Raw genomic sequence first — 8,614 nt, 5'->3', positions numbered from 1 at the left:
AACCAGACTTCTGGGAGAACTGTTTTCTAATGGACTGGAATGCAGCAGAAAAATTATTATATTAATGAAGAGGTGACCCATTGTGGCTTGGGAAATTCTTGTTCTACAGAAGCTTGAAAAGACGTTTTTGTTTTAGTAGACTCCAAATTAAATTGCTCACCTTAATTCTCGCCCATAGATGGAACTTATCACTTAATGGTTATGGCCGTGGCAAAGCAAGTTGTGTCTTGTTTCCAACTTTTGCATAAGTAGCTGTGATCATATGTAATTACAACATTTCCCTCTGCTTTGTCTTTCTTATTTTATGGTTTAAATTGCATCTTCCCATTTAATTATAAATTCATACAATGTTTAATGATTGACAAAATTGCAGTTCAGTAAATTATGTTGTTGTGGCAAGCGTACTTAACTATTCTCCAGATAGTGGACATTTGAATGGTTTCCATTTTTGAAATTTAAGTATAGTTTTCATTGTTTTCTTAGAAGATATCCTTTCTTGGGAATTTTCTCTATCTTTCACCGCATGTGATTGAGAACAGTGACTTCTTAAGGTTTTGCCTGGTATTTACATTAGCTTCTGTCTCTTTGTGGAGCCCTTGGTGGGGTAAACAGTTAGCGAGCTAGGCTGCTAGCTGAAATGTTACAGGTCTAAGTTCACTCAAAAGAAACTTGGAAGAAAGACCTGGCAATCTACTTCCCCCAAATTGTCTATTGAAAAACCTGTGGAGGACAGTTCTGTTCTGACTCACCCACATATTGTCATCATGAACCTGGATCGACTCCATGACAGCGGGCGGTTCCTGCCTTTTGTATGTAAGTGTGTCTGGGAATGGCCTTGGAGGGGCTCTCATTGGCTGCCCTGGACACCTCTAGCATTTGCTACCCGTGTTTCACTCGGCAAGGCCACCTTCTCAGCCGGCTTCAACCAGGTTTCTTCAGACTCATGTTTTTCGAGCTGTCGGGTAGGGATTTCTGTTTGCATTAGTGCTATAAAACGTATCTTCCCGGTTTGGCCCGATGATGGGAGTTGCATGTCTGCGTGCATAGTAGACTTGGCTCACACAGGGTGGCCGGAACTGAAATTTTCAGCCATCAGTCTCTGGAGAGATCGAAGGATTTCAGGAGTATTGACAGGTTTTGAAAGCTGTTTGTAAAAGTTATCTGTAGCTCTCTCTGCTATTTTCTATCCCGCTGTCATTATGAATTTAGTAGTGTGGCGACATGCAGGTTTACGTAGTTCTACTCTTTTTCTTCTCTTCCGAAAGAAGCATATCATGACTAACCACCTCTCAGAAGATGGAAGAATTGTTGTCTACACTCTGCTACCCTGCAGGAGTCTCTTGGTTTTGCCTAGTGCTCCAATTTCTCTCTAAAGATATGCTCTTTGCTTATCTTCTCTTTTTATAATGACAGCAACTGCAATCTGAGGAGAACCCACTCATTGCACACCCCGTGGTAGGAGAGGGGAGGGTAGGAAACAAGAGACACTTAGACTGGGCTCTTACAGTTGACAAAAAATGATGTGCGTTGTTTCTTATCTCTTCTATAGATTTTGGGAATCTTTGGGGGCCTCCAGCCGTGCCAGTGCTACTGGAATCTCTTCTGTTCCTTGACCCATGCAGTGAGCCAATACAGCTCAGCAGGAGGCCTTGGAAGTGAGCCATCACAGGTAGTATTTTCTTTTCTTATTTCTGATAATAGTGCTTATCAAGCACTATTGATAGGTGCTCAGTAATGCTCAGCAATATATAGCCTTTTTTTTTTTTTAAACAAATGTACTTGAACTTAAAGCTCCCAGTGAACTTTACCCAAATGCCATTGTTCTCAAGTCAATTCGTACTCGCGGTGATGCTCTCAGGACAGGGATTAACTGTCAGTCTTTAAGGAGGTGCAGACCCCACCAGGTTTTCTCCTGCAGAGCAGCTGCTGCGTTTGATTCGCTGACCCTTTGGGTAGCAGCCGGTGACTTAACCATTACTCCAGCAGGGCTTCTGACATGAACATTCCGTGTTCCAAACGGTTCTTCTGATAGCTCTTAATTTTGATCAGAACCAAGAGGGGGCAATAACCTAATGCAACCGTTGTCCTTTTTGTGATTTGTGAATGTATTTGAAGGTGCATGCATGGTATTAGAGTCAGGAGCCCTGGTGCCCCTGCTGGGTAAAGTATTGGACTGCAAGGTGGATGGTTCAAACCCACCAGCCACTCTGTAGGGGAAAGATGAGGTTTTATGCTCTTACATAGCTTTGCCAAGACTCAAAATCCCATACATTGTCCCTATTAATGGAACATGACTTGTGGCAGTAGTTTTTTTTTTTTGCTGCACTGGATTGGAAGTGAATTTCAAGAAGAGGTGACGCTAAGTTTCAAACAATAGTCATTTTGTTAAAATAAGTTACTAGATTCCACCTTCTATAAGCATATATTAATTGTTTTACTGTATGAATGTTGGTATTTCTTTCCTTTTTTCCCCTCCCACCTCCAGATTTCTTTCATATATCGAATAATTGTCAGTGTTGTGGAGAGGGCTTTTGCATCTGAGTGGAGTAATCAGTCCATTAGCCAGCTTGGCTGCTACGGAAAGGTCAGAGATCTGAGTCCATTCAGAGGGTCCCCAGAAAAATCAGTCATTGGAAACCCTGTGGCGCACAGTCCGACTCTCACACCCATGGGGTCACTGTGAGTAGGAATCGACTCAACTTAATTAGGTTAGATAAGATGATACTTAGAGAGCCATACAAAGTACCCCTCTAAGGCTTTATAAATGGTCTCCTAGGGGAATGGTTTGTGATATTTCTCAAAATATTCTCAGGATACTTATTTAAAATCGCTTATTAAAGTTTTCCTGTTCCTAGGTCCCAATCTAGAGGTTGAGAGTCAGAATGCGAGTAGGGAGCAGGGTTGAGGATCTGCATTTGCCAGTTAGTGCCATCAGTGTGCACCAACAACCAGGTGCAGTGAAGCCAGATCTTTGCCTAGGTCTGCAGGAAACCGACGTGGCACAATTTCTATGCCACCCTTTCTCTTCATGTGGCTGTCTGCTAAGGCAGCAGTCTAATTGATTTACTGTGCACTTTGTCCCAAGTTGCACTCTCCAGAAGGTGCTTTGCTTCTTTGCTAGTGAGGCATATTTCCTCTGCCCTCCGCTTTTCCCAATTTTATAAATGCTGATTAATGAGCAGTACTACATACTTAGAATGTATCCTTGTTGCTTTAAAGCTCTGGTATAGTTCTCTGGTTCCTCTTTTTGCTTGGAGTAAAGCAGTGCCAAAATTATTAGGAGGTTCTTTTGACCCAGGATTATCATCCCAAGTAGATTCATTATTAGGTCACATTGAGAATGGACTTGAGTAAGATTGTTACTTGAACTTTGCTGCTCAATCTGAACTGGACATATTTTTTCTTTGGATGCAAATGTATACATCTATTTGCAAAGTGACTTTGAAAAGTGCATGGAAAAATGGAATGAAAAGTTCATGGAATTTTCCCATGAACTTTTTGAAGTCTCCTTGTGGTTTTGGCATCTAGGTGGCAGATCGGTTGTTCGGTGCCCTTGAGTTGGTTCTGAAACATTTCACAGCTCGGCCCCACCCTCACAGTTGTAGTGATTGAGCCATTGCTGCAGCCAGTGTTAGTCCGTTTCATTGAGGGCCTTTCTCGTCTTCCTGCCCCTCTGCTCAGTCAAGCCTGGTGCTTGCCTGACTGCACGTCCAACGTGTGTCGGAGGAAGTCTTGCCATCCTTCCTGGAAGGAGCGTCTGGTTGCACTTCTTCTGAGACAGATTTGTTTCTTGCTTTTGCAGTCCGAGGTACTTTCAGTATTCACCAGAGCCCAAATGTAAATCTCATGGAATGTCTGCGGTGTGAAATGTCCATTCAACAAAGTATCCCTCAGGTACCTTATTCAAGTTGAGGATGAAGCTTTAGAGGTTGGCCCATAGTCTGAGCTGTGCGTCACTCACCATCCAGCCCGGCATTTTGTTAGCGAACACAGTGATGATGGTTTTGCTTGGCAGTTTGCATTCAAACAGACAAATATGCTTTCTTCCTGTCGGCCTGAGGTTTTGTGAAGTGTTTTGAATTCTCCAAATGCAAGGGAAAAGGAGGCATAGGGGCATGAAATGTATTCTATTTATTCATTCCCTCCTAAATTTCATTTATTTTGTTGTTGTTAAGAATGTACTCAGCAAGACATGCCCACTCACCCATTTCTACAAATACAATTCAGCTCTCTTGAGTACATTCTTCGATTTGGACACCGTTTTCCCCTTCCTTTTCCGAGTTGCTTCTCATTCAGAATGGAGCCCCGGTGGAGTCGTGGTACAAGTTGGGCTGCATTCCACGTGGTAAGCGGATCAAAACCACCAGACGTTCTGAGGGACAAAGGCCGGACTTTTTACTCCTGTCATGGTTAGTCTTAGAAATGCACAGGGGGTCACTCCGAGTCAGCATTGGCTTGATGGCAGTTTCTCATTCATTAACATAAACTCATGGAAGTTTCTACCTAATGTTTTGGGTAGCTGTTGTCCATTTGTTCCCATATAGATCTTAAAGGAGTGTAATGTTTAAGGCAGACTTGTTTTGCAAGCTAAGTTCAACTGCTGTTGAGTTTTAAGACTTCAGGGGAATCTTTGCGGCTTAAGGTTTGAAGATGCTCTCAGGGCAGCAGTCTCAGGATTCATCAGGTGAACGTCAGACTGCTAACTGCACGGTTGGTGGTCAGCTGCTCGTAAGGTTGGTGGCCAGCTGCTCGTAAGAGAAGTATGAGGCTGTCTGCTCCCGAGTCGATGTCCAGCCTTAGAAACCCTGGACAGGGCACCTCTGAGTCAGAATCAATTCCCCAGTAGTGGGTGTAACTCTGGAAAGTATAGCATGCATGGGAATTTAAAATTCTGTTCTGCATTTTCTCCCTTTTGATCATGATTCTTCTACCACTCTTCAACAATGGTAGGTGCTATCCAGTTCTGGTCTTATGGCAAAGGAGGCAGTTAACCACACATTCTATCTCCTTCTCCTGTTGACTCTCCTTCCTCTGTTGCTCCCTGTGAATAGAGACCAATTGTTTTGTCTTAGCTGGCTACTGCAAAGTTTTAAGACCTCAGACAGTATGGAAGGAGGTAGAACAAAAACACTAACTACATTATTGGGCAAATTACTGGTATGTCCTGTGAAAGCATGACGATACAGCTCCAACCAGGGAAGCAAGTGCCATGAGATTTGATTTGTGCCCAAGCAGCGTCAGCAGCCACCTTTTTCTATTTTTGGTCATGGTTGTCAAATTATCAATCACACAGCTTTCCCCAATTCAACGTTTTACAGATTATATAACCTACTGACACCAATTGAATAATCAGCGTACAGTGTTACCCTTAATCAATGTGATTTTTCATACTATTCTGGGAGGCATGCAAGTCCCCTGATAGTGGACAATAACCTAAGTCACAGGGAGGGTTAGCGACCTAGGCAATACAATCAATAGGAGGGGGATGACCTAGGGGTGTGCCCACATTTGTTGTGGGAATAAACAGTGGTGTCTGCTTGATCTAGACAGCTGATAATGGCTACCTAACCTTGGTCATCCTTGGGCGGGTTTGCCCTCTCTGGTATCTCCTGCAAGTAAACAGACCACCACTATCCTTATCAGAAGGGAGTGGGTCTTATTTAGGGTGAGTTAGACTAATAGTCTAGCCACTATAGATGGCTGATGTTAAGGAGAATAACCTCTGACCTACTTTCACCGATCACCTATTGTACAGTCATTCTTACGCAGCTAAGTCTGGTACATATTTGGGGGAGACAACTTAAGAGAAATCCTTCTGTTCCTCACAGTGGCGTAGTATGCATTGAGCTGCTAACCACAAAGTCAGTGGTTCCAACCCACCACTTGTTCCAAAGGAGAAAGGTGAAGCTGTCTATTCCTGTAAAGATTTAAAATCTTATAAGCCAAAAGGTTAAAATCTCATAAACCCTTTTGTCCAAAAGGGTCACTACGAGTCATAATTGATTTGATGGTAGTGAATGAGTTGTGGTTTTGTTATTATATAGATAAACCATTGTTGAAGGCTAGTCCTGACAGCATTGCCCCTGTTTATTTTCCTAAGAATTTTATGGTTTTGGTTTATACCTCTAGGTTCTTTTTTAAAAACTTTTTACTGTGAATTAGGTAAAGGCTTACATAGCAGAAAATCAGTTTTACTTCTAGTATTTCCTACATATCTTATTTCAACTCATCCATTGCATTCCCAGCATTTACCATCATTTACCCTATTTCCTTTCTGTTTTCTGTTGCCATCCTTCCTGCTTTCCTAACTCTCTGAACTTCATTCCTGGGTAAATGCTGCCCCTTTGATCTTAACTGGTTGATTATTTTAGCATGGGGTTGAGTTCAACTCCAGACCTGAAGGTGACTAAGGGCTATAGTCTTAGGGGTCCTACTAGTCCCTATCTGACCAGTAAGCCTGGGCTCTTTTAAGATTTCTGGGTTTATTTCATACTTTTTCTCCTTCCCTCTCCAGGCCCTTCCAATGTGGTCATTTTCAGAGCAGATGGTGGAAGTAGGTGGGCATCATCTAGTTCTTCTTCTGCTTCCAGGGCCATGGAGGTGGAGGTTTTCATCATTTCATCCATCGGATTCATTATTCCCACGTCTCTTAAATGTTTCTGTCACTGTCATTTACTCTGGATGAGGAGGCAGTGATAGTTATACCATCACGAGATGGTTGCTCGTGAGTCTTTAGGACTCACACCTTTTTATTGCTACTCACCAAATTAGGAGAGAGAACATTGCCGTTTGAGCTATGCACATGAGGCTCTTAATCCGTTTTGAGTATGTTTTTTGGGGTAGAGTGTTAGTCATGAGTCTGTCATGCAGAAATCCAAGTTTCCCACCTCCATTTATTTTAGAGACTCCATCAAGTGGTCTAACCACCCTTGTAAAAAAAAATCAGTTCATCATAAGTATGTGGGTTTATTTTTGGACTCTCAGTTCTTTTCTATTCCTTTATGCATCTATTGTTAGACCAATACAAGGCTGTTTTGATTACAGTAGTTCTATAGTATATTTTAAAAGCAGGAAGTGTAAATCCTCCTACTTTCAGCATGGTTTTATCTATTTGCGGTCTTTTGTCATTCCATATGAGGTTGAGGATTGGTTTTTCGGTTTCTGTGAAGAAGGCTATTGGAAATTTGATTGGGTTTATGTTAAATTTGTAGATCATTTTGGTAGTATTGGCATTTTAGCAGTAGCAAATCTTGCAGTCCATGAACATTGGATATCTTTTCATTTATTTGAGTCTTCTTTACCTCTTGCTGCAGTGCTTGATATTTTTCATTTTATAAGTGTCTGGTTAGATTTATTCCTGGGTATTTTATTCTCATACATGTTCTTTTGTATTCTTAATTTCTCTTCCAAATTTCTCATCGCTGCTGCACAGAAATGCACCTGAATTTTGTGGGTTAAGCTTGTTCCCTGAAACTTTGCTAAGGCCCTTTATTAGTTCTAGACTGTTTTTAATGGATTCTTTGGCATTTTTAAAAATGTGTAGGACATAGCTGCACGTACAGATGATTTTATTTCTTATTTTCAATCTGGATACCTTTTATTTCTTTTCTTATCTTAATGCTTTGCTTAGGACTTCCAGCACAATATTCAATAGAAGTGGTGATACAAGACACCTTGTTCTGTTCCTGATTCCAGGGAGGAGAGCTATCAGTCTTCTTTATGTATAATGTTGATGATTGGATTTTCATATATGCTGAGTTAGATTGAGGAATTGCCTTTGATTTCAGTTTACTTAAGGGTTTTCATCAAGAAAGGGGGCTGAACTAAAAAGGAGGGGGAAGAAAAGAAAAAAAAAGAGGACATGCATAGTGAGGGAACAGTGCACTATCCCACCCATGGGGAGGCTATTGTTTATGTCTCCACTGGAAAGGGAGAGAGGGACCAGATCTCAACCGGGTGCACCAAGCCTTGAGGGCAGCATATGGGCGGGCGTGGAGCAGCAACTAACAGAAAGGCATGTGGGGCTGGCCCCAATCCCAGCTACGTCGACCCCCTCCCCAGAAGAATGCGCTGCAGAGGACAGCACTGAAGATACAGCACGGGGAGAGTGGTGGGTCTGCCCAGACCACATGGGAGCAAACTAAGAGGGGAAGAGAGAGAGAACAGACCTCATCTTGGCCCACCAAGCATCGAGGATGAGATTCCTGCTCAGAGCAGCCAATGCGCAGAGTGGACTGAAGGGCCAGCACCATCATGAGACAGGACATCCCCTCACTGACCCACAGTGCTACAGGGAACAGCACTGGAGACAGTGTGGGAATAGTGCCCGGTCCGACCCCTGAACACCGGGGTGAAATAAGAAGGGAGTGCAACAGAGCAACAAAGGGAGCAAAGCAACAAAATCCTCCAGGAACCCCCAAATAGACTTCAGACTCAGAGGGCAGCACCTGGAACATCATCAGACCCAATCGGAAAACATTCTTAAAGGTCAGAAGAGAGGCCTGGAACTGTTTATAGGCTTGTTTCCCCCTTCTCTTTATTTTTTCTGTCTCTATTACATAGGCAAAATCAACAATCCTGAGGAGAAAACAACAGGACTGGGACCACATTTGTC

At 42.7% G+C, this 8,614-nt stretch overlaps 1 protein-coding gene across 1 annotated transcript in view; it reads left to right on the top strand.

Annotated features, from left to right (window-relative positions):
• Positions 1-1,565: 1,565 nt before the first annotated feature.
• Positions 1,566-8,614, top strand: part of FHIP1A (FHF complex subunit HOOK interacting protein 1A) — a 240,037-nt gene continuing 232,988 nt past the window's right edge. Inside the window, exon 1 of the mRNA XM_045295804.1 lies at positions 1,566-1,669. The gene's annotated coding sequence lies outside the window, so the exon portion shown is untranslated. The remainder of the gene's footprint in view (positions 1,670-8,614) is intronic.

Source organism: Echinops telfairi, unplaced genomic scaffold (assembly GCF_000313985.2).
Source record: "Echinops telfairi isolate 266 unplaced genomic scaffold, ASM31398v2 ScPeMD7_5868;HRSCAF=6743_1, whole genome shotgun sequence".
In the NCBI taxonomy this organism is placed as follows: domain Eukaryota; kingdom Metazoa; phylum Chordata; class Mammalia; order Afrosoricida; family Tenrecidae; genus Echinops; species Echinops telfairi.
Note: the sequence above shows the minus strand (reverse complement) of the source record. Positions and strands in the feature narration are given on the sequence as shown.